The sequence below is a fragment of the Dipodomys merriami genome, unplaced genomic scaffold (assembly GCF_024711535.1).
Source record: "Dipodomys merriami isolate MVZ:Mamm:240054 unplaced genomic scaffold, mDipMer1.0.p SCAF_12, whole genome shotgun sequence".
Taxonomy (NCBI): Eukaryota; Metazoa; Chordata; class Mammalia; order Rodentia; family Heteromyidae; genus Dipodomys; species Dipodomys merriami.
Genome location: NW_027202493.1, coordinates 15,170,579 through 15,197,354, shown reverse-complemented (window position 1 = coordinate 15,197,354; position 26,776 = coordinate 15,170,579). Strand labels below are relative to the sequence as shown.

Below are 26,776 nucleotides of genomic sequence, written 5' to 3'. Positions count from 1 at the left end.
AGATACATAAAGTTATTTTTTTGGATCTAAAAGGTCCCCCGTGGCCTGTATCCTAGACAGTTCTTTGATAAGTTTTAGAACTCTGGGAAGGTGAGACTTATTAGAAGGAAGTTACATCCATATCTCCTTAAAGGGAATCTTGAGCCCCAGTCCCTTCCTGTCTTCTTTGCTTCCCAGCCACCTTGACCAGCCGCCTTTGTCACCTGATCCTGTGATGATACACTGTGCCACCACAGGACCAAATGGGACAGGGCCAACTAAACATGGACTGAACCCTTGGAAACCATGAGCCAAAATATTTCTTTCCTCCCCATACACAGATAACCTCAAATATTTTGTTGCAGAGATATACTACAACTCACAGTGACCCATGATACATATTCTGTATGTGAAATGGGGATATTTATTAAGAGGATTATTAAGTAGAAGAATGACAAAACATAACCATACCCACCAGTATGCCACACATGCATACAGTTAAAACAAGCTCCTCATTTAACTAATAGCTCACCAAAAGCAAAGTGACCACCCAGAGCAAGAATAGATATATGATATCCCATTGATTTCAAAGTCCCTCTCAGAGGCTGTTGACATCTGCAACATGGCCTCACCACATCTGCAAATCCTAATGCTTCAGGTGCTGTTATCTTCTTCAATTCAATTATATGCCTGCACCATATGAAGGTATTTACCTTCACATAAATTCTATGAACATGGGCTTCTCTAGGTTGCTGAGCCTACCAGATTTCAACAAACCCCCTCCTCAGCCGGGAGCAGTAATACTCAGGTGACTCCATTAATATCTCTGCTCCTACTTTCCAGTATTTAAGAAGGTCCATAGCATCATAGAAACTCATGAGATTTCATAAAGATTTAAGCTTCATCACACAGTCATTTAATAGTAATGATTTTATTATTATGTCACAGTTTTTGTGACTTTGAGTTAAAGTCACTGATTGCCTATGCTTTATCCAGAGCTTGGAATATGGTAAGCATTTGCACATTAGCTCTTCCTCCTGTCAGTGTTAGTATGCTTGTTCTTGGGCCAACTGTGTCTCTGGCTCACAGGCTAGTTGAGCTTTTTCACTGAAACCTGGACTCAAGAGAAGCTAATTCATTGGGAAAAACAAAACAAAATTTGTGCTGTTTTGGGTTTTTCGTTGCTTTATGTTGTTGTTGTTGTTTTACAAAAAGGAGCTGTGTACGTTCTTCAGCTTGCATTTCAAACATATTTAGTGTTTATTATGCTACAAAGAATGACAAAAGAGCAACTGGGAAATTCAATGTCACCATTCATAGACACTTTGTGTGATGCTCTTAGAATGGTAATGTCTTACACTCATCAGGAGTACCACATGACCACAGTTCGTTATGGAGAAATGGAAAAGCAGAGCTATAATGCAACTACAAAACACAAGTACAAAAAAATGATTCTTGATAACCTGATGGAAAAACAGCAAATTTATTGGGTTCATTTTCTTGATCTGAAATTAATTCAGAACTTTTCTAGCCTGAGTTTATGTTCATCTATTGCAGACTTTTGGGTTTTCTTTTTGGTTAATTTGCTGATAATTATTTTAAACTTCAATGTGCTTAAAATAGAAGCTTCAAGATTCTGAAATATGCAATCTTAATTTCATCATTCACAGTTTTTATAGGTCCTGTTGTAATAGATTGGCTCCTTTACAAGAAAGATGGTAATAATTTGGGAGTTTTTACAATTCCCAACTGAAAAATTCCCTCATCTTTAACAGTGTATGCTAATAATGCATCCAAAAATATAGTAACATTTGCAATAGATTCTTGGATGTACTGAGATGGTTGATGGTTTCTGAAGTACATATGGTCTAGTACTATAGAGCTACAAAATGTTAAAAGGAAGAACAGGGAAGATCCTTTAAATGCATGATTTATTTCATCATGTCCTATGCTATGCAATATCCTGTCAAAGAAAAAAAGAAAAAAAACCTCCTGGGACTAGGTCATTGCACAAGGCAAGATCCATGATTTTGAAATAAAAAGCCTTGGGGGCAGTAGAAGTATAGTAACCCGGTTTCAAGTCCTGCTTGTAATTCAGTGTCCTATAGGGGTGAGAGTTGGAGCCTCAGGTTGTCCGTTTCTAAAAGAGGAGTTGAGAGCTGGACTCCCATGGCTCATGCCTGTAATCCTATCTACTCAGGAGGCTGAGCTCTGAGGATCCTCTCTCAAAGTCAGGCTGGGCAGAAAAGTCCCTGTGAGACTCTTATCTCCAGTTAACCACTCAAAAACCATAAATGGCACTTTATGTGGCTTATGTGAGAGAGCACAATCTTTGAGCAAAAGAGGCTTAGAGACAGAGCCCAGGTCCTGAGCACAACTTCAAGCCCAACAACCAACAAAATAAAATTAAATAGAAATAAATAAATAAAACAGATGAGAGTAATTGGCTTTTGGCTTTGCATATTAAGGAAAAGGTCCAATTAAACATCAAGAAGCCTCTTCCTTTAGATTTTCATTACTCCTTTATAGTTGCCACTCTAAAAAGGACATATATGTTTTATCTATCACTCTAGGCCCCATTAAGACAAATCATTGAGTTCCTTAATTCAGCTCCATGGAGCCTCCTGACTCTTACTTGTTATCTGTGGAAACAAATTCTCCTCTCATCCAAGATAGATACTAAATATTCTTATTCATTAATTGTGACCTGTGTCTTATTTAGCTTGATATCATTGATGTACCATGAGGAAGACATTGTTTACCATTCTTTTTTGATTTTCATTAGTTAGTGGCAAACAAATGTTCTTTAACACTAAACTATAAAATACCTGGGAGCCAGGCCCACACTTGTCCCTGTATAAGACAGACGATAGTTAGACATTGGATCATCTAAGAGCTCACAAACTTCTTGTTCAACAGTAATGCTATTCTGCACCTCCACCAATGAGCAGACTTTGGTTCCATTAGGCCATAAAAGAACTAAAAAGGATGCCAAAATGTATCAGAGAAGCGCTGTTAGAAACATCCTTGTGTCTAAATTACAGATGTGACAAATAAGAAAAAAGGAGAGGAGACATAGTCAGAATTTCATAAATTTAGATTTGTAATTGTAATAAAGGAGATTTTTAGTATTACTTTTTTAAATGCATGATCTTTGTTCTTGGTCCTCATCACCTAACAATTCTTCAGCGCTCCAGAATTCAACTTCTTCATCCAGAAAAAGTGAACTAATACAACATCTCCAGAAAATGGTGAATGAGTGTAAATGAAAGTTACAACATGCTCTATGGCAGTTGCAAGTAGTATTTTATCCTTTCCACTCTTTTTTTTTTTTTTTTTTTTTTTTTTGTCGGTCGTTGGGCTTGAACTCTGGGCCTGGGAGCTGTCCCTCAGCTCTTCAGCTCAAGGCAAGCGCTCTACCACTTGAGCTACAGCGCCACTTCCAGTTTTCTGGTGGCTTATTGGAGATAGGAGTCTCACGGTCTCTCCTGCCCAGGCTGGCTTTGAACCACGATCCTCAGATCTCAGCCTCCTGAGTAGCTAGGATTACAGGCGTGAGCCACCAGCGCCCGGCTCCACTCTTTTCAAAGAGGAAACTAAGGCCTAAAGAAGTTTCTTTGTCTGAAACCACAAAGCTTCACAGTATCTTCACTTTTCTTTAGTACATATATACACAAGACTTCAAATATATTTTGTTTTTCTATTGTTGATATATTTTCTACTTGCTATGAGAAATTTACTAGTAGAGAGCACTGAGAAATATCAGGCAAAAGCTCCTTCTACTCAAAGAGTTACATTAGATTTATTTTTTAGTGTTTCTGGAAATACATTGATTGTGGGTTTGTATTTTTCCTTTCCAATGGTTTTATCGCTTTGAACTAATACGAATTTGTGCTCTAGTCTCATCATTATTGATGGTATTTTGCATTTCAAGTAATCGCATACTCCAAGTCTATGTAGCAGTTAATTTACAAGTTATTTCCAAGGTAAAAATATTTCAATTCTTTATTGTAATAGAGTAAAACCTTTTGAATAGAAATAGCTGAGTACTGTTGAGTCTTAAGAAATAGATAAGTACATGGTTCCCATATATCACCTAACACCACACCTCATCCATTTGCTCATCTTTGTACTCAGACTATGTAACCTGTCTCTGTTTTCCACTCTCAAGATCCACTTAGTGTTTTAATGCACAGTTCGGGGTCCAAGAGTCCTTTTCACCACCTATTGTACTTGTTGTTTTCTGTATATTTATGTATTTATTTTTAAGTTTCACTATCTCTATTTTTTAACTTTTATTGTAAAGATGATTTCAGTGGGTTACAGTTAAGTCAAGTATTGAGTACATTTCTTTTGAGCAATGTCACTTCCTCCCTAATTTTCTTCCAGTTTTCCCTCCAGACCCCCCTCTTCCATCAAGTTATATAGTTCATTTTCAACACAGTGTCTAGTGAATATCACTGCTGAATTAATTCCCCCTTTGTCCAGCATTTCTGTGCTTCACTTTTCCCTCTTCAAATGATAAACTTACATACAAAACCAAAGATACAGAAATCAAAAGGAGTGACAAAAGGAGAAAAACAGGAAAAAAACACAAAAAGTAAAATAAAAGCCTATTGTTTCCATTTCTTGGAGTTCATTTTGATAAACATTATTTTATATGACTATATGCATATCGCTATTGAGACTTTTTGATCCTCTCTATTTTTGGTCTCACTATGTGAGTGTTTAGAGTCCTATTTAATATATCATGCCCATGTGTAGCTTTTTCTCCTTTACTCTCCATTGGGTTTACTTGTAGATTAATAGGCACATTCTAATTATAAATGAGGGAAACCATGCGGTCTATGTGTCTTTGGGTCCAGCTTTCTTCATGTAATATAATTTTTCCAAAGTTTTCCATTTCCTCATGAATGGGGCGATATCATTCTTTCTGATGAAAGCATAGACTTCCATTGTGTATAAATACCACATTTTCTTGACCCATTCATCCACCAAGGGACATCTGTATTGATTCCATATCTTAGCTATGGTGAACAATGTTTCTCTGCACATTTTTTTTTTTTTTTTTTTGGGGTCCGGTCGTGGGGCCTGAACTCTGGGCCTGGGCGCTGTCCCTCAGCTCTTCAGCTCAAGGCTAGCGCTCTACCACTTGAGCCACAGTGCCACTTCCGGCTTTTTTCTTTTTGCTTATGTGGTGCTGGGAATCGAACCCAGGGCCTCAGGCATGCAAGGCAAGCGCTTTACCACTGAGCCACCTTCCCAGCCCTCTCTGCACATTTTTAAATCCATAAAAATATCAGTTACTTAATTGTTACTTCCTGTAACCTTTAAATTGTTTATTAGTAGAAGCCCTGTAATTCTTTTTATTAGAGTCCAGGTTTCCCAAAAGTAAAAATTATATTTTCTTCCTTTGTTTTCCCAGATTTTAATATTATACCTAGTGATGTTTTTCATATATTCATTTTAGAGGGCTCTGAAAATGTGTGCATATTTCCAAATTTTTATATAAGGTTATGCTATCAGAAATAACTTTCAATGTAATTTATAAATAATTGGCATTTCACATACTTCTTCCTTCTATTCACTTCTATGTTTTGCAATTTAAGTCATTGGAAAACTTCAGGTTATGAAGTGGTACTGTGGTTCAAGTGATAGAGCGCTTGCCTTGAGCTGAAGAGTGCAGGGACAGTGCCTAGGGCAAGAGTTCAAGCCCATGACCGACAAAAAAAAATGGGGGGAAACTTCAGGTTAGTGTGAAGAGGAGCTTTGTACATGGTCAAGATAAGTTGTGTAGAGATGGAAGGATGAGGGTCAGCAAGGAGGGAAGTTATGCACAGATGTGTAACACTAGCTGTTTATGAGATGCAGAACTGAATAGCCTCACACGTTCCATTCCTATCTGTCAACATTCACAAGCTAGTTAAATTCTCTCAGCCTTCATTATCTTGTCTTTCCAAGAGCATGTTAATAGATCCTCCCTACTTAGATTGTTGATAGATTTAAGCAGTGGTCTTATACCCCCACCATAGACAATGCTCAGTGCCCACATAGAGACATGTTTAAATTATGTTTTCTTCCTTTTAAGAGTTGAAGCACATGAATATTTCCAAGGAAAGGGAGCAGATGGAGAAGGACATTGAAGAACAGCCAGCAAATAGCTTGACAGAATCGGGGCGGGGGTAGAAAGGAGGAAACTTAGGGCTTGAATTCAGGGCCTACTTGCTGTCCCTGAGCATTTTTGCTCAAAGCTAGGGCTCTACCATGTGAGCCACAGTCCCACTCCCAGGTTTTTGCTGGTTAATTGGAGATGAGTCTTTTAGACTTTCCTGCACTTCTGATGTTGAACAGGATCCTCAGACCTCAGACACCTGAGTACCTAGGATTACAAGCTTGAGCTACCAGCACTCAGCCCAGAATCTAATGCTAAGACTCCTCTTCTCCCCCACCCAGTGCTTCCTTTCAGCTGTCACGTTTCTCCTGGCATTTCAGGGCTCATAGCCTTAGGGCAAAAAACAGAAGAGAAAGCCTTCTGAATTTGTAACAATCCTTTTATAATTCTAATTAAACCTTAATGAATTCAAAACATTGATTAACATCCTAGGGAAAGTTTTCTTCTTATTCTATCTATTCAATAGGGCATTTGGGTGCTAACAGCCTTCGGCAAAGAGCTTAGAAGACAGGTGAGAAGCTTTCTGAATTCTTAAAACCTTTTACAACTCCAATTAGGCTTTAATGAATCCAAAGCATTGATTAGAATCCTAGAGAAAGTAACTTTAGGTAGACTTGGGCTGCTGCCTGAGGGTGTGTGTGTGAGTGGGCATGTGTCAATTTTGGTTTGACTGGAGTACCTGGAAGTTGTCCTTGAGCTTTTCTGCTGAAGACTAGCACTCTACCACTTCAGTCTGGGCTCCACTTCATCCACTTCAGCTTTTAGATGGTTAATTGAAGATCAGAGTCACACAGAATTTCCTCCCTGGCTGGCTTCAAACTGCAATTCTTAGATCTCAGCCTTCTGAGTTGCTAGGATTATAGACTTGAGCCACTGGTGCCCAGGTACTGAGACTTTTTTTTCTGGTCTGTCATGGGACTTGAACTCAGGGCCTAGGCATTGTCCCAAAGCTCAAGCCCAACACTCTACCACTTTGAGCCACAGCACCACTTCCAGTGTTCTGGTAGTTAATTGGAGATAAGAGTCTCATGGATTTTGCTGCCTGGGCTGGATTTGAACTGCTGTCGGGTCTCAGACTCCTGAGTATACCTGAAATTTAAGACTCTCTTTGAGCTGGAGAAGGGAGGCTCACAAAGTAGATGAGTGACTGTACTAGACATATAAGTTTAAGTTAACTGGATGTATTTTTTTATTTTTATATTTTTTGTCGGTCATGGGGCTTGAACTCTGGGCCTGAGTGCGGTCCCTCAGCTCTTCAGCTCAAGGCTAGCGCGATACCACTTGAGCCACAGCGCCACTTCCTAGATGTATTTTTTAAAGCAGAAAATGTATGTAGTTCAAGTGGTTGTAAGGTTGACTATTAAGCATAAAGTCAAATTCAAAAAGTGAAAGAATTATGGTGCATTTTTATTTCTTTTTGGAATATAAAAGCTCTTCTAAAAATAAATAATGTAGAATGTTTTGATTCATCTTGATTAGAGATCACTGAGCTGGGGATGACCGATATTTTCATTGTATATAGCACAATATTTACTAAGAATAAAGAATAAAATTATATTCTTCATTTTATTTGACTCTTCCTTTTTTTTCTTTTTCAGTCCTGGGGCTTAAACTCAGGGCCTGGGGTCTGTCCCTGAGCCTTTTTATGCTCAAGGTTAGTACTCTACCACTGGAGCCATAGCACCACTTCTGGCTTTTTCTGAGTAGTTCTTATTTTATTTTAATTTATTGTCAAGGTGATGTACAGAGTGGTTACAGTTACATATGTAAGGTAGTGAGCACATTTCTTGTCTAACTTGTTACTGTCCATCATTTTTCTCCCTCTTTTCCTCCCCCTAACCTCCCTTTTGCTGTACAGATCATTTCCAACATATTATTGTCTTGTATCATGGTTGCATAGGTTCCCCCTTTGTCCTTTGTCTCACCATTTTGTTGTTCCCCTTCCCTTCCTAATTCAGATAAACATATATACAATACTCAGGTACCAAAACTAGATACAGTGACAACAGGGGATAAACCACAGGGGGCGAAAAACACAAAAGAAAAAAGAAAATGTGGCATATATATATATATATATATATATATATATATATATATGACACCACCTCATTTGTAAGGAAATAGAAGGACTTAGAAAAAATATTAACTGAAGTAAGCCAGACACAAAGAAACAGGTCCCCTGATTTTCCTTATTTGTAATGATTAGTTTATATCTAGGATAATCTTGGCAGATAAGCAGAATAGCTCAATAGCTATGTACATATGACCATATAAGATGATGCTAAGCAAAATGAACTCCAAGACATGGGCACAAGAGGTTTTTCTTTGTTGTTGTTATTCTCAATATACTATGTGATTTCTGTGTAGTTTATTGAAGATAAGAGGATCATGCACTTTCCTGCCTAGGCTGGCTTTTGAATTGTGATCCTCAGATCTCTACCTCCTGAGTATATAGAATTACAGGCATGAGCACTGACACCTGGCTTCCCCAGGTATTTCATTCATTAAAAAAGGGATAATTTATCAAACTCCCCATTATTATTACTACTACTATTTACAGGCATTGAGGTGATAATATGAACTTTTACTTTAAATATAACTCAAGGTAAAATGGTGGATCCTGCACTGATTGGATGACTTACAGCATAGGTGTGTTTCTCACAGTTCTGAAGGTTGGAAAGGCTGATCTCCAAATGCTGAACAATTTAGCTCTTGGCAAAGAATCTTTTGATTTGCAATTTTCTTGTTATGTCTTCACATGGTGGAAGAGAGTTCTGATTAGCCCCTCTTGTTATGAGGACACTAGTCCAATGTGAAAGCCTCATTTTCCTCACATCATTTAAACCTAGACTAGTTATCATCAAAGACACCATCCTTAAATACCATCTCGTGGAAAGTTTCAGGCTACAACATATACATTTTTGAGGGGACACAATTCAGTCATAACAAATGCCACAATATTCATATATAAAGTTACTTTTAACCAACTAAGCTACATTTTGTGATTCCAACATTCAGTGTTGTAATAGTTCAGATATATAACTATATTTTGTTTGTATTTTTAAAAAGATCTCAAAAGAGCACACTTTTCCTTTTAATTCAAATATGAGAACTAATATAAAATTGGAACAATATGTCATCTGATTTACTACATTTTAGGTCAAGTGGTGAAAGAACTATTCAGACAACCTGCCAGGTTTTGTTAGGTTACACCCAGAGCTTCACAGTTTAAGACAAATGCAGGCTGAAATTTTGATTCATGCACATGTGGTCTGGCTCAAGACTCAGCTTCACATATCTAGAAACACCCACCCACACACTTAACACACACACACACACACACACACACACACACACACACACACACACACACACACACAACCAAGAAACAAAGAAATGTCTTCAAATAAAGAAAGCAAAAAGTAAACTCAAAAAAAAAACAAAACAAAACAAAACAAAAATCAGAAACTGAGTAGCTTGTCCTACAAATTTCCTCCATCCCTTGGAGAAGAAACTTGGTATTTCCTTTGTGGTTTTCATTTCAAGGCATTTTTTAAAAATTAAGTAGTAAGTTCTTTCTGCATTATCTCATAAGACTATTTCCTCTTTTTTTAAAAAATGGATGTGTTAATAGATGCACTAAGGAAACCAGAGGTTCAGTAGGCAAGTAGCAGACAGAACTGGAGAAATAATATAGGAGGAGACCATGATATGAAAAGAGAAAAATTATGTACTGGCTCAGTCACAGATAAAGTTGCAAGATGAGGGTTTTTTTTTCCATTTTTAACTTTGTCTTTCCATCTCTCACATTTTATTCATGCCCTAAGACTTCCAGACAATCATTACAGCTTCTCAACTTCCGTACACAGAGGAGCCTCCCGTTCTGATTGCCATTTGCTCTATCACCACTCCTCCTGCTGTATAGCTCAGGCTAATCTACACTCCAGTCCTTTCCAGTATAGGAACAGATCTAATTGAACAAATACTTAAGTGTAATAAACTGATAATGTCATCCCCTTTATTCCAAATTTCTGAGCTGTGTTCTTAGGAAGAAATTTATAGGAAAGATAGGACTTTTAACTCATAATACGAAAGTAATTTTTGTTTCAACTTAGTAAGCAGGAGACTAACAAATATTTGTGCTGGAAGAAAAACTAGAACTTGTGATGTACCTGTTGATTCCTGTGACTTAGTAGTCTCATCTTTTGGGCAAAGTAAGTGGTTTTCTTTTTTCTTATTCATTTGTTTTCTTCTACCTGAAGCTCTTTAGGTTGCAGGAAACAAGTATCTACATTACAGGAATGACAGAATATTCATGTAGTCATTACCTTATAATCCCCTGAAATGTAAGAGAATAGAGAGAAAAAAATACTATATCTCAGCATGAGTTCTGGATCACCTGAGAAAGTATTTACAGAAAAGCAGACATTAGGGGATGGGCCTTTGGATAACAAAGATTTGGGAAGAAATCTTTAAATGATCTTCACTTAAAATGGAAAATAAACTCATGCCAAATACCATGTAAGTCTAAATGTTCACAAAAATGGTCGGATGAATGACAGGGACCTGTCATCCTCATGAGGCTGAAATCTAAAGATCAAGATTCAAAGCCAGCCAGGGCAGAAAAGGCTACAAGACTCTTTTTTTAATTGTAAAGGTGATGTGCAGAGGGGTTACAGTTACATAAATCAGGTAATAAGTACATTTATTTTTTAACATTTTTTCCCAGTTTTTCTCTCCCAAACTCCCTCTCCCCAAAACAAATAGTTCATTTTTAACATAGAGTCTAGTGAGTATCACAGCTGTGTTTGTTCACCCTTTGTCCCAACATTTCTATACTTCCCTTTCCCCTCTCCAAAAGATAAGTTTATATACAAGATAAAAGATACAGACACAATAAAAAAGCAACAAAAGGAAAAGAGCAGAAAATACACAAAAAATAAAATAAAAATCCTATTGCTTTCATTTCTTGGTGGTCATTTCAATAAACATAATTTTATATGATCATATGCACATAACTATTGAGCCTTCTGGATCTTCTCTTAAGAATATCCTCCTTTGGTCTCACTGTATGAATGTTTAGAGTACTGCTTAATTTATTATGTCCACATGGAATTTTGTATTTACTTATAGATTTATAGGCACACTCTAATTAGTACAAATTAGGGAAACCATGGAGCCTATGTATCTTTGGGTCTGGCTTAGTTCACTTAATATAATTTTTCCAAGTTTTTCCATTTTCCTTATGAATGAGACAATGTCATACTTTCTGATGAAAGCATCAAATTCCATCATACACATACACACACACACACACACACACACACACACACACACACACTTTTTGATCCATTTATCCACTGAGGGGCATCTGTGCTGGTTCCATATCTTTGCTATGGTAAATAATGCTGCAGTGAACATGGTTGTGCTGGTAGCCTTGTGGTCAATTGGGTAAATATCCAGGAATGGGATTGCTAGGTAAAAGGGAAGCTCTATGTTTAGGAACTTCCATACTGCTTTCCAGAGTGGTTGAACACTCTGTTGTTCATTCATGTAGTAGCATTCCCTTTTGGCCACATCTCTGCTAACACCTGTTATTGTTAATTTTCTCTATAATGGCCATTCTAACCGGGATGAGGTGAAATCTCAATGTTGTTTTGATTTGCATTATTTTTATGGCTCAGGATGTTGAACATTTCTTCATGTGTCTATTGACCAGTCCTACTACTTCTGAAAAGTCTCTCTAAATCTTTAGCCCATTTATTAATTGGGTTGTTACTTCTTTGAGAGTTTCTAAGTATATTTGATACATGAGACCCTTTGCTGATGCATACCTAGTACAGATCTTCTCCCATTCTGTGGGCTTTTTATTTATCTTGCTAGCTATGTCCTTTGTCAAGCAGAAACTTTTCAGTTTGATGCAATCCCATTTATCTAATCTTTCTTTGTTTTCTAATAATCACCACTAGCCTTGAGGAAAAAAATTCAGTGACAGAATCAAGATCCCGAATTCAAGCCCCAACACACACACACACACACACACACACACACACACAGAATCAAATTATAAATTAATTGTTACAATATTTTTTAACATCTCTAGCAATAAGTTCCTTGTACATCATAGGTGCCCCAAAATTTTGTTGCTTCACTTGTTTTTTCTTATTTAGAATTATAGAAAATAGTTTGAAGACAACAAAACTACTTGACTCATTTTATTATTTTTTTCCTGTCATTCCTTTTGTTTCTATATCTTAAATATTCCTTGCTGTTGAGAAATAAGTGCTATTATCTTCCCTAATTTCCCATCCAGATGAGAAGGGTATTTAGACATATATTAAAACAATTATGAGTATTCATGGTGGTAACGGAACAATCTTATTTATTTCGGAACTTTAATATCATCATGCTGATTTTACCATTGCTGAGCCCAAGGAAAACAGACTATCACCCAAGGAATTCTTGTCTCCAAGTTCAGTGGCCTATTGCTCAAATTGACTTGACATAGTCAGTTGCTTTTGTTCTAAACCTTAAAATCAAATATCTGTGGCTTTGGTAGCTCACACATTTTACTTGAGACCCAAAATATTATTTTAACTCATTAAACAACTTGCAGCTCAGCAAGGTCCCAAACAAAAAATGCTACTGTGTTTCTGTGACTCATTTGTCTACATAATAACTTGGCAACTCTGGACAACACTCTATTGGCCTACTAGTAACTAATACAAGCAGAGGAAATTATGCTGTATTTTATTCCATGCTAGGATTATTTTTATAGTGAAATTCTATCGTCCAACATAAAGATAGAAGAAACTTAATAGGACACGTGTTTTACAAAGTCTTTCAAACTATTTTTCTAACATTTTAAAATCTTGGCAAAGTTTTTCCTGCTTTCTGTCCAATACATTTTTTTTCTCCAAATTACAATAGCAAGAATGGTTTCATGAAAACTTGATTTTCAAGTTTTAAGTTTTTTTTATTTTGTTACTAAGTGGAAACTTGATCACTGAAGTGCGTGAAGGAAAACTGTGTTTTATTCTGTCCTAGAAAATAATTATGGCCACGCAGTAGAAATAAGACTTGATAAATCTCAAAGAAAACATGCAAAACTATGGTAGAGAAAATCATGAGGCCTTGTTGAAAATTGCAAAGCTAAATTTACCAAAAAAAAAACCTATACATTATGTCCAGGAATATACTTTTTTATTATTAAAATACTAGTTATTTAGTTACCTGCTTACTAAGCAATAAAAAGAAAACCAAGTGATTCAAAATAATTAAATAATTATACTAAGAGAAAAGGCCTAAAAACAAAACCACACATCCATATAATTTCATGTCCAAACACCTGAAGAAAATATAAACAAATCTACAGAGAGCAGTGGTTGATGGGGAGCAGATGGGCAGACAGGAACAAGAGGGTGGGTGACAGACAGATATGAAGAAAATATATTCTGTTGGTGATGTTATCTATGATGTGATCACAGACAGATGCATTTGACCAACTCCAATCAAATTGTTCACTTTAAATATGTTGAATTTACAACATACCACTGAGGGGTCAATGAAACAATTAAAATACAGATAAGAACTAGTAGGAATAATCAATGCATAGAGAAATCAAGAGGTAAACTAAAAGGTAAAAATAAAGAAATTGGCAAGAGGACCTATAACTTAAAAAATTAAAATATACACTGCTTTCAGATGAGGGTAATGCGAAAGCAGCATCGTTTTGTTTTTTTCAAACTACAAAAGGTGGTAATTGAGTGTATGCTCCAGGGGAAAATGTCCTCTTTATCTGGTTATACAGGAAGTGGAGTTCTATAAAGAATCACACATGTAGGTGTATCTGCAGATCTGTCATTTCTGTCACTGATCCATAGATACTATCTATTCGAACAATAGTCTCATAGATACAAATTTTAAATGTATGATTAAGAATAACATCACAGTCCATGTTTAAGTACAATACTAGTGGAAAAGCATGCTAGTGGTGGCTATCTGAGGTTAGCTGAATCAGGAAATTTCAGACCCACTGAAGTTCACATGTGTGTCACACTCCTCTACCTAAAGTCAGTACTTATATACTAGATCCTATCCCATCTCTCCTTGCCAAGAAATTGCTCCAACATTTCTCTCCCTGTTCTCTTCCTTTCAACATCCTTTACCCCCTTTAGAAAACATTCATTTAAAAAATGTACAGACATCCTATATTCTTCCATTCAATGGATGTATCTCATGGCCACCATTCCATTTATTTACTCCTCTTTCAAAGGCTTGACTCTATTTGTGTGTCTACCTTCTGTCCTAGAATGCTATTTTAAGACATGCTAATCTGACTTTTATCCATATGATTCTCTGAACTTGTCATGATCAACAGTGACTTTTGTTTGTCAAATCTAATGGTCAATTAGCTCTTTGTCTCTGACTTGCTCTAATTAACATTCACTCTTTTTGGGATCTCATCCAGTCTAATACTTTAAATTCCATATAGTCACAGTTAAGTCTTCCAAATACATTTCTTAAGCCAAGCTCTCCCTTGTAAATTCCAATTCATACATCCAATACAACCCTTAGCATTGCTCTTAAGACTGTCTTACAGACATCCTCAGTGTAGTATATCCTAAACTAAAATTCTAGTCTGCCTCACAGACAGACTGGCTTTACCTCCAGTTTTCAGTTTGTGGCAATTTCATCCTCTGCCCAATGGTCTCCCTAAATTTCGCCGCTCTTCTACTCAAAACCACACTAGGATTTCACGTTTCCAGGAATTAAAGGCAAAATGCATAGAAGACACTATCTGATATATTCCTTACCACCAACCTGAGAGTACTCTCTAGATCTCTATCCTTTTTCCATTGCATTCACACCAATTCTCTTGATACGTCTGGAATGGTCAACTTCATCAGCAAAGGTTATCCTTATCCATTCTGAACAAGCAAAGAGATTTTTCAGCTTCTAAAACCATATGTTCTCTAGTGTCTCTAGTTATATCCATCTTTCCCTTGTAATGAAAATTGTTTCATTGAAAATTGGTGTAAATAAAATAAATTTAGCAAATAGAAAAACCCCTATCTAGATGCATCAAAATACTTTTTTCACACCAAGTCTTGGATTAGAATAATTTCCAGTGACAAAATATTACCTCAAAACCTTGTCAACTTGCTTTTTATTGCTTTGCCCTACATGTAGTAACTCTAATAAATTATAAGCAAAGCTGTGAAAGTTTTGGAAGATGAAGTGTCATGGACAAGTTATTATTTCTACATTTATTAAGAACTTTTAGAATGTGTAGGCCCTTTTAAATTGCTTTAGAGGCATTGTTTAGTATTAATTTCAAGCTTATTACAAAACTGTTACAAAACTATTCCTTCATGAAAATGGGAAGAAAAAGCCTCAGACTTCTCACAAAAGTACAAATGGTGATTTTAGTTCCTGAGTTAATGAGGATTGTTACTCAATTCAAAGAGGAGGAAATCACTGTTTTCAAAAGATAGATCTGCTTTGCCTAATCAAAGGTTACTGTCTACTAGACCCATTGACCAATTATGTAGAAGATGTTCAGATTCAACTTTCCTAAAAATTAGTGAGGAGGAACTAGTAGAAAAACTGATAGCTAACCTTATCATATCAAATATTTAGATAATAGTAAAGAACATTTATCTTAAACTTTAAATCCTTCCTCTATTCTTTTCTTCCCAAAACAACACATGATTGCACATCAACATAATTGTTGTTTCATCGACTGCTAGATAGACAAATTCTAAACATGTCATTCAAAAGAGAGATATAAATTATATAGATAATAATTTAAAGAGTAGAAATATTTCTACTGCTAGGTACCAGTGGCTCATGCCTATAATCCTAGCTACTCAGGAAGCTAAGATCTGAGAATCATAAGCTCAGGCAAGAAAGACCATGAGACTCTTATCGCCAATTAATCAGCAAAACTTTAGAAGTGGAAATACAGCTCAAGAGGTGACCACTAGCATTGAGACAAAAAGCTCAGGAATATTGTCTAAGGCTCTAAGTTCAAGCCCTAGTACTGGCACAATAATGGTTCTATCTACCAATAAATGCTACCCTGCCAAAAGATATAAAGGCTTTCCATAGATCAACTGCTTTGATTTGGAAAATGTCTAGTTAGAGGCTAAGCTTCAAATCTTACACAGGTTAAGTAACTTTCACAAAGTGACACAGTTTGGTTTTGGAGTCAGACTCTTATTCCGGAACCCTTTTTTTAACTGCTTCTATTCCATATTTTATTAGCTAATCTAGCCTAACATCCTAGGCAAACATTTTTAAGAGAAGGTTTTAGATTTACAAACAGAGGAAGAAGAAGACAAATAACTTAAACCCCTTCTCTGTGCCTGACACAAGGTTAAGTATTTGGGATGTCATCTCATTTTTATCTTTATACACATATTTGGTAAGGCCTCGATGAGTGTATAAGTTCTGAGCTTTGTTGGGATCTGGCAATTGAAGATGAAAACAAGAAATGAGAATGATTAAAGATTTAGGAAATCATATTTCCAGTTAAAAAGAACACTGGTTTGTTTGTTTAGAGAAGAGAAAGTTTAAGAAAAACTTGCCAGTATATTTTATAAATGTATGTGAACAGTTTTTCTTGTTTCTTTGGGCCAATGTCAACAGAAACAAAGCTAATTATCTGCTGGTAGAAGTGGGTGGAAGTTATTGAGTGCAGTGAGCAGCCAATGGAGCAGGACTGGAGGGTGAGACAGGAATAAATATATACACAGGGCATGGTAGAAAGGCAGTTATATCATTTCTCATTTCATCTTGCTCCAGCATTTTCCTTAGAGAAATAAATATAAACATGAGTATATGCACACATTAATCTTCTGTCTACTTTGAGTGATGTGCAATTTTCTCCACTCTTAAGGATGAACCTAAAACTTGGAGAATTTAAGAAGTCTTCCCATTTTCACACAGCAATTAAATTAATAAATTAAAATGAAAAGACCTTATGGGAGACTGATTACAGAAGGCCAAATAAAGCAGAAAACATAGATGAACTGGAGTTAGCTATATTCCATCACCTGACAAAAGGTTACCAACTAACATTTTATCTGCAAAATACAAATGAAAATGCATGCAGATCACTGCAGGCAGGAAAGTCTATGAGACTCATCTTCAATTGATTTGCAAAAAAAAACAAAAGTGAAGGTTTGGTTCAAGTGGTAGAGCACCCGCCTTAAGCAAAAATACTAAGGGACAGTGACCTGACCCTGATTTCAAGCCTCAATATTGGCACACACATGCACTCACACATGCACACACACACACACACACACACACACACACACATAAAATTACTGGGAACACACAATTACTGGGAATAATGCCATGGGAATAATTAATCTACCAACAATTCTCACATAAATTGTCACATAAATTTTTTAGATTGTTTCAACCAATTAGGATTTTGTTCGTTTGGTTTTGTGGGAATTTTTTTGTGTTTTCTTGTTATGTTTTACTTGCTATTTGTTTGTTTTGGTTTTGAAGTCAAGATCTTGTTAGGTTGCCTGGACTAGCTTTGAACTTAATGATACCTTTGCTCTGCCTTCTTAGTGCTGGGATTTCAGTCACACACCACCAAGCCTGCCTTCCCAACATGTTTTCATTTGAATACTTTCCTTATTCAAATTCATATGTAACAGTAATTATTCTTGCAATTTGACATATCTCTAAAATCAAGCTTCGTGTTAATTCTGACAGATATTTAGCTAAAAGAACCACTTGCTATGATCTCATACTTTATTGAATTATCACTTATTACATTCTCTGAAAGTATATAAATGATAACCATCATGATCACAAAGGATCTACCCATTTGTTCTAAAACTTAAAGCTGACAACAATGACAATAACTCACAACTTCAGAAAAGAGGACAGATGTTAGGGAAAACAAGCTTAATAGTTCTCATATCTCTTCATATGTTATCATTTATCACATGGAAAGTAGAATTATTCTTGCACATAGAATTATTGAAAAGTTCTGGAAATTTGCAATTTTTTCATAGACCCCCCCCAAATTAGGTTCATCTTATCATGGATCAGAGAGGCAAAATGAATAGCAATAAAATACATTGATTGGAAATATAATCAAAGGGAGACATTAGTGAGCTGTCTCAGCCAAACCGAGATAATTAAACTCAGAGTTGCTGTTTCCCGCTTCACTGGTGTAAACAATGAGGCTTTCCCAGTGCTTCAGCCACAACCTAGATGTCCCAAAGCCACACCACTCTTCCTTCCCTCAACTTTCCCTAAGGAAAATTCTGGATCATAAAGGAATAAGCATTGGAATGAGTTCTTTTCCTGAATTCACTTGGGCTTCTTCTGCCTTTGCATTTGTGACATCTCATTATAAGACAAGCTAACATCTATTATTAATTGATGTACTAATTAAAGCCATGCTTGCAGTTTCCATTAGCTTATTCTCTAAATTCTCCAGAGTTGGCTGTCTGGTTTTAATCAAAACCAAATGGGAGTCCAAGTTCCCAGCCTGGAGCAGCTAGGAGGAAGTTACTCAGTGGAGGCACAAGAAAGCAGCAAAGATAAACAGAGGAGAGTTCACAAAATGTGTGTTGGACGAAGGATACAGATACTGTGAGTCGCTTTAAAGATGTGATTCAGGGACTCTGTCAGGCTAGACAGAGGCCGGTTGAATGTGTTTAATGTCAGCAGGACTCTAATATGATCAAGATGGAGTCTGTCTTCTGCTTCTGCAACCCTGGATTTGTGTAACTCTGGAGGATTCTGACTAGAGGTAAAGCTGTATGTGCTGTAGTATAAGCTATTTTGATTCTGGTAAGAAATCTAGGAGGGGGAGTACAGGGAACTTGAAGAAAACATCCTATTTACTGCATTCTAGGGAATTTACTCAGACTTTTCTCAGGCACAGAACAGAAGGCTCCAGCATTTTGAATTTTAAGTTATGTTAGGGGAAAAAAAACACCTCGTTTTAAAATTTAGAATGATTATAGTATTAAATTTCTCAGTTCATCTTGCTGTTTTGGAAGGAGGTTTGGAAATAAATGCTAGCAGAGATACTTTTATAGACACTTAATATAGTAGAAGGTGGCAGGAGAGCAATATTCTTTTCTCTCTCTCTCTCTCTCTTTTTTCATAAGCAAAGCTCTAGGACTTAATGAGTCTCTAGCTAATCACCTCAAGAGCTTTGACAAACTCACTTTGGTTCTGTGTAAAATCAGAGCTCCTTAGCCCAGGCAGCTCTCTCTCCCCCCTCCCAGCCTCTTGCAGTTTTTCTCACATGCAAACTTCTCAGAGGCAGGAAATACTTTCCAGGCAATCTAGGCCTGGTTGTGGAGGCCCCTTTCGCAAAACATCAGTCTGAATTTAGTAGACAGAAGTCACTAGGAACGCCTTCGACAGGATCCGGCTTGAGCCTAGGAGGCTTGTTCCAGCTGCGGAGAGTGTTTTTGTTAGGATCACACACTGTACAACTGCTTAGAATAGAGCCACGATCTCAACCACGAAATGTGAACTTACATTTTGGAGAAGCTAACTCACGGGATGGACTTCTTTCCTAGCCAAACTTTGGGACCGGGTTATGCCTTGGTGGTGCAGCTCTTCCTTGTCTAGGTAAGATTTATCTTTATGCTTTGAGGGATCTTTGAAGAAGCAGAGGGTGAGAAATGTCAGCATTGTTGAGCCCTGAAATCAGAAAGTGGGAAAGGCTTTAAGTAAGGGGAAAACTTGTGAGTCAAAATAGTTTTAGCCAAATGTCATTCCTAAAATAGGCTCCATATAGGTTTTTGCTGTTTTCTTCCATAACGTAGGATAGCAAGCCGTTCCTCTTTTTAAATCTTTCACTTACTTATTGATAGATCTGTAAGGACTTTTGCCTATCCCACAGCATAATATGAATTGCATGTATCTTCTCACTTATGAGGTGTCTGGGAACTCTTCCTTCCTCTTCTTTTGAAAGCAGGAAGAATGTAGAGCCCTGGTGACATTTTCTTAATAATAATTCTCCAGAGATTATTTTATGTCCCATATGAATGGATGAAGATTGGATTCTTCAGTATTATTTCAAGGCAGTATGAACCACAATGTCAAGTTGCTGCTCATCTTCAAAGTATCACTTTAAACTGTAGATACATGAAATCTCAGAAATCAGTTCCAACCTGGAGTATTTAATTTCACTTTCAGATATTTCAATCCGAGAATTGGATATGAGAATTGGATATAATTTAGATTAAATTTCCTAGATTTCCTGCATAGATTCTATTTGTATGTTTTGAATAATTGAAGTAAATTTCAATGAAAAGGGTACTTGTTGTTATTTTTAAGGCAGCCAAACCCAGGACAATCTTACAAAAACTGGCCATACAACTATACTTTCTGTAATCATAAAATTATATTTCTACCAGCCTATGATCTCTGTAATATGTTTGGATGTATAATGTATGAGCAAAGAAATTTAATAATGTTTTAATAGTATGGATTTATACTATCAACTATGCTGTTATACTTCTGAATATTTAGGATGAAAATCATTATCTTTTAGAAATAATAGGATTGGTAGGTACATAAAGGGAGCAAATATTCATACATATTTCAAAAAGTAAACTTACATAATGAAGGCTTGAAGAGCTATTTTCACTGTTGGATCATCCGAAATCAAGCATAGGTTTTAAGCTGTTATATAGTACACGTTGATTATTTAGTGTGGTATCTAATTCATTCTTAACTGCTATATTGGAATAACTTGTACTGATGATATTTAATTACTCAGTAATAACTTCATTAAGACTTTTAAGAATTAGGAAAGTCATATTTAAAGTATTAAAAATGAGACTCTGGACACCAGGTAGAAAAAAACTCAGGAGCAGAGTGATTACCTATCATATATGAGGACTTAGAGTCATCTTAAGTACCAAAACAAATTCTGATATGTCTAAATTGAGATTCAATAAAATTCCTGTATGGAATGTCCTGGAAGGAAAAGATCTAAGTGATCACCTCTTCTGACATTGCCTGGAGGTGACCAAGAGGGAGGCAGAGGAATGACACTTGAGAATGACCTGTTCAAAGTCACTCCATGGACTAGGAGAAAGGATGTCATTGGTACCACAGCACCTTGTGGCATATCTCTTTGCAGCGTCTTGAGCTCATCATAATTATTCATAATAAAGCATGATCATGTCCAGTGGTGGCATTTGGAGTTCCTTGAAAAAAATAAAAGAATCAAATTCACTAATCAATGCAATTTCCTCAAATGCAAATAGTTTTTATTTATTTATTTATTTATTAGGTCTTCAGCAAACAATTTAAAGGAATAACTTGTCTTATGGCTATTTTGTCACATTTCATATTTAGGAATAAGCATAGGTTTATTATTATGTGACCTTTTCTCTGTTGTGTTATTTAAAATTAGGTCTTTAAAAGAACTTATCTGTTTTATATCTCTATATTGTGATGATTTTTAAAATAATTATCCCATTCAGTGAATTTCAGAAGATCTTTTATGACTCCCATTGTCGTTTCTTTAAGAATCTTATGTATATGCAAGATGCAAGGCACCGACATCAAGTACAGCTAAAACAGGGGTTGTACCATGGGGGAAGAACATACAAAAGAAACCAAAAAAAAAAATCACATAGTACATTTTAATACCTTAAAACAATAACAAGAAAGTGTCCTGGATCTTGTATATACATTTTTCTAATTTAGAGAGAGGAAGGGAAATAACAAAATGCTGAAATAAGGATACAGGTTGACCCATTGTAACAATGAGATGTACAAGACACTGTTGAAAATGAACTTTACAACTTGGGGTGGGGGAGAGAGAAGGTGGGGAAGGTAGGGATGGTAGGGGAAAAACAAAGGAGGAGGTAACAATCCTCCATAGGAAATGTACTCATTACCTTACTCATGTAAGTGCAATCCCTCTATACAGTATTTCTACAATAAAAAAATTTAAGGACCCATTATCTATTATGGATCTATAATCTAAACTAAATATCACTGCCTGTTGCCAATTTTATCTGTATTTGTGTCAATAAGAAGTATGCAAATGGACATATGAAAACTTTCTAGACCAAAAAAACCCAGATCATTTGTTTTCATTTACAGCTATGTTCATTCTTCCAGTAGATATCTCTACCCCAAATCTTTTAACAAAATCTTTCAGTTGTAGAGTACAGAACATTTTGCAGTGAAGCATAAAATAGGAGCATTGGCTGAAACATTTGTATTCTATCCCATCATATCTGTTGCTGTATATATTGAAACACTGCACTTTCTAAGCAATGGTCTGACTCCGAATGTTTGTATATTCCATGTTTGATAGAATAGAATTCTTTAGAATGTGTCATGATGCTCGGCTTTGTGTTGTGTTGTGCTGTATTTAGTTCTTTGCATTTTCATGAACATAATTGAATTTCCTGCCGTTGTTACCACTTCAAAGATATGCAACACTCCATGTAGTTAATCACTACAGTCCTTTGATGGAATGCAGCAGAAGCAGAGTGAAGCAATGAGTCTATGCACTCGCTACCTCTTTTCAAACTTATCAGTATTGTATAACTTGCTTCAAGTTTTTAAGATACTATTTAATCTTATTTACTGAGGATTAAGTCCTATAATTTAAAAATAAACCTAAAATAGGTCTTCTATTTGGAAGATGAATGAATCAATATTAATTTGTAACAACTCATTAGAAATCCCAGTATCAAGGATTTCAGGATCAGAACCTAGAAATGCCAATGACAGTACATGGGGCTGTCCCTTAAAATCTCAGTGCAAGCAAGACAGGTCTACAGACAAATGGGACTTTGGTGGATTTAATGTGATATAGAATATACCTTTGATTCTGTTTCAGCATTAAACTGGTGGTTAAATAAAATTTGTGACTATATAGGTCCAGATTTAAAGAAGGTAAACAAAAAATAGCGTTGTGGAGCTCTTGTAATCTAATTTTAAATGGCATTGCTAATTTTGACCCTGTGGATTATAAACAACATAAATGGGATGCAAAAATATCTGTAACGTAGCATACACAGTATTATGTATGAACTTGCAGTTTAACTGGGATTGATGAATGGGAAAGAAAAAGACAGTTGTTTGAATGAGTGAATAGATTATGCTCATATTACATTGAAATATTGAAGGGTTTTAGTAATGCAATTCACATAAATCAAAGAGAAAAATCAGTGCTAATAATGGAAATGATATAGATATAAAGAGGAAGACTAAAGAACAATTTAGGAAATTTAATTAGTGTTTCATTTTATTCCTGGCAATTCACAAAATACCTAGCATATTAAGACTTGTCAATATCTGATTGTCAATAAGTGTTTGTGAAATTAATGTTAGGAAAAGAGAAAAGAAAGGGAAAAGAAAGCAGGGTTGAAGAATGATATTATGTGGGAGTTGGACTTTTTATTTTTATTTTATTTTGCAGACATCCTGTAATAATAAAATAATAAGCATTGAAGAGGAAGAAAAATAGAGGGTTGGCAAAAGTCATCAGAAGCTGGGGTCAGAAGTTTATAACACTCTTAGAAGATGACATTGCAGTTTACTAGGAACCAGAAACGTGAGCTTCCAGAAATGGTTTGAAATTAAAAGTTGCCTGAAGCCAGTGGGAACAAAACACTAGTGTTTTTTTTTTTCAATCCATAGGCAGGGATACACTGAATAACATCATGGGCAGAGTTGGAATATTGGCTGTGATTTCAGTTGTACCACTGATGCTCCTTGGTTTGAATAATTGCTTTTTCTTTTATTTTGGTCTAATCACATGTATATTGAAATAAGATGGCAGACAAAGGATAGTTCTAGCTCATACTCAGCCATTGATTCTTTTTTTTTTTAATTTTATTTGTGAACATACTGTACAGAGGGGTTACAATTACATGGGCAGGATAATGCATACATTTCTTACCAAGCATTGCAGCCTCCTCCTTTTGTTTACCCTTCATGTCCCTTCCCAGCCTCCCCCCTCCCCCCCAATCCCAATCCTTCTCCTTCCCTCCCATCCCCCCCCCCCCCCCCCCCCGCACTGACATTGTAAAGCTCGTTTTGGACATGACAACTTGTACTTCTCATTGTTGCAACAGGTCCACCTGTATCCTTAAACAACTGGTTTTTCCCCATCTCCTCCTCAAGTTAAACTGACATCAAATATAGTGAAAGCAGGGGTTATACTGTGGGGGAGGGACATACAAAGCAACAAAGAGATAATCTTATAAATTCAGCCATTGATTCTTTAGCTACAATCAGAGTCAAAGATAAGTCAAAGGACTCCAAGGAGTCCCTTTTATGATATCATCATCACTATCTCCATTTCTGTACCTATGATATCACTTAGTTTGTAGTGAATGTTTGCAATGTGCTTGGATGAAATGTTCTACATATAATAACTCTTAGTATTATGTTAACTCAGTATTATTATTTTCACATTTGGATGAAGAGATCTACATATAATAGTAACTCTTTAGTATTATGTTAACTCGATATTATTATTTTCACAACAATTCTTCTGTTATTTTCATTACAAATATGAGAAAGCTGAGGCACCAATGGAGTTTAGGCAAACAACTCAAATAAAAATAGTTCTTCAGCTGGTTACCAGTGGCTGATACCTGTAATCCTAACTACGCAGGAGGCTGAGACCTGAGGATCATGATTCACAGCAAGCTTAGGTAGAAATGTAGAAACATACATGAGACATTTCCATCTAATAGGGGAAAGTGGGATAGGGGGAGGACAAGGATTTCAAGTAGATACCAATCTCACATACAAGAAATATATGATAATAATCCCTGCCCACCAAAATGCATTTGACAGTGAACTGGTTGCTAAATCCAGCAAGTATTTATACTTACAAAATTAGAACAATGACAGTACCTGTCTCATAGGGTAATTGTGAGTTTTATTACTAATATAGGTATTATAACACATCAAATATAGGACCTGGTACATTTGCCATGCATAAATACAAACATTTTTACTATTGCTGTTATCTTATCATCAGAAGTTTCTAGTGCCCTTAATCGTACTTGCATAAGTAGAAAATGCCTATAAATAAAAACAAGGTCAAGTACATAGATAATATTACAGATATTAACCATGGAAGACAATAGTAGATATCAAAGGCATTGAACACTGGTAGGACACTGAACTAAGTTCCTGATTTCAGTGAAAGAAGTTGTGCATATGGAATGACCAAAAGCTGAGCTCTCTTGTCATGTTGCTACCCAAGCACCTGTGTTGATGTCACCATATCTCCTATTTACACTTAGCGATTGCTGTATCCACTGTGAGAGTGTTCTTAGAAGTGATAGCAAAGCTAAAAATAAAGTGACCACTTAACCAAAGCCACATCGCACTATGATGATGATAAAGTAGTATAATCCATGGCCCTTGTGGAACAGAAATACCTTTTGCATAATGAAGCAAACCACATTCCTATATACTATATTGTTATCCAAAAGAAGGGAAACAGCTGATATCTGAATATGAAATTTAACTCAATCTTATTTCCTGTTGCATGAAAAATTCTCACAGAAAGAAATGTAGAAAAAGAACAATACGCTGCATTGGTTATCGTAGGTAATGATTATTTATTAATGGATATATTTGAACTCTTCTAAAATACAGTGTCCCAAGCAATAGAATAGAATGTTATTACTGAGAAAATAGAGAAAATCAAAGAAAGTACAGGTGTATAGAAACTACATCAACTGTGAGTTGTGTTGATTCAGGAATCTGTTGGAAATCACATATCCCCAGAAATGATTGCAGAAAATATAGTATTATGAAATGCCCTCTGATTTCCTCAAATTACCTGGGGAGTTTAAGAGAACATGAAGAGGAGCTGCAAAATGGACTGACTTGAACTTTAAAATGGGTGGTAAGTCAGATATTGCCAGATCTGAACTCCTCCCTACAAGAAAATGAGGTACTACTCAGGAATCTGGAGATAAAAATAGGGCACAACTAGAATAATAGCTTGTAATTTTGCAAAACCCTGATATTTTCTGATGAGGAGACTTCTGGGAGAGTGAATGGGTTAATTCCCCAATTTACCTAATTCCCAGAGTAGTTCTAATCTAGAAGCAGGGACTCAGAGAAAGCTTTCCAATTCCAGTGGAAGCTATAAAGTATGTAAGACACTGAGAGAATAGTTTTAATTCAGGGAATTCTTCACTTTCCTTTTGTAACCCAAAATGTATGGATGTCATTTGAAAGTATTTTTCAGAAAAAGTGACAAACCATACTTATTCTATTTGATTCACCATAGCTTATTTTGTAACTTGTTGAAGTTTTTTTTCCTGTGTGTTTCATATTCCATGGGTTCTCTTCAGACTGAAAACTTAATTTTGAGGTATTTTCTGAGAATTTTTTTTCATCAAAAATTTTCTTCCTTCAATTTTTCTCTGAATTGTCCTTGAAAACTGCAGTTTCCCTCCATGGAGACAGTTTTTAAGTTATAAATAATTCTCTAGGATTTGATGTTGCTTGCACTATCTTTTTCAGTGATGTTTTCTAGAATAGTAAGAATCTGAAATTAGGAAGAAAAGAATGGTTTTTCCATCCAGTAGAAAACCATATTTAAGGTTCCATTATATT

General features: G+C 36.0%; 1 protein-coding gene across 3 annotated transcripts in view; it reads left to right on the top strand.

Annotated features, from left to right (window-relative positions):
- Dlc1 (DLC1 Rho GTPase activating protein) overlaps window positions 1-26,776 on the top strand; it is a 436,178-nt gene that overhangs the window by 58,528 nt on the left and 350,874 nt on the right. The window contains exon 1 of one of the 3 annotated variants that reach the window (XM_070016288.1): window positions 19,492-19,777. The exons of 1 other annotated variant lie outside the window; for it this stretch is intronic. The gene's annotated coding sequence lies outside the window, so the exon portion shown is untranslated. Of the gene's footprint in view, window positions 1-19,491; window positions 19,778-26,776 lie in introns of those variants that run through there. One more of the 3 variants, XM_070016283.1, reaches the window with a different exon arrangement.